Consider the following 297-nt stretch of genomic DNA (forward strand, 5'->3'; position numbering starts at 1 on the left):
ATAAACACTACAGTATTCCATTAAAAAATAAGAATTTTCCATTTTGATTTCATGCCGCCTTTAAGGGATCTACAATATGGTCATGCAGAATAATGCATTAACGGGGTCATCGGATGCCCATTTTCCACAAGTTGATATGATTCTTAAGGGTCTTAATGAAAAGTCTGTTACATAGTTTGGTTAAAGGGGTCATATGATGTTGCTAAAAAGAACATTATTTTGTGTATTTGGTGTAATAAAATGTGTTTATGCGGTTTAAGGTTCAAAAAACACATTATTTTCCACATACTGTACATT

The sequence above is a fragment of the Sinocyclocheilus anshuiensis genome, unplaced genomic scaffold (assembly GCF_001515605.1).
Source record: "Sinocyclocheilus anshuiensis isolate Anshui unplaced genomic scaffold, SAMN03320099.WGS_v1.1 scaffold235, whole genome shotgun sequence".
Classification (NCBI taxonomy): Eukaryota; Metazoa; Chordata; class Actinopteri; order Cypriniformes; family Cyprinidae; genus Sinocyclocheilus; species Sinocyclocheilus anshuiensis.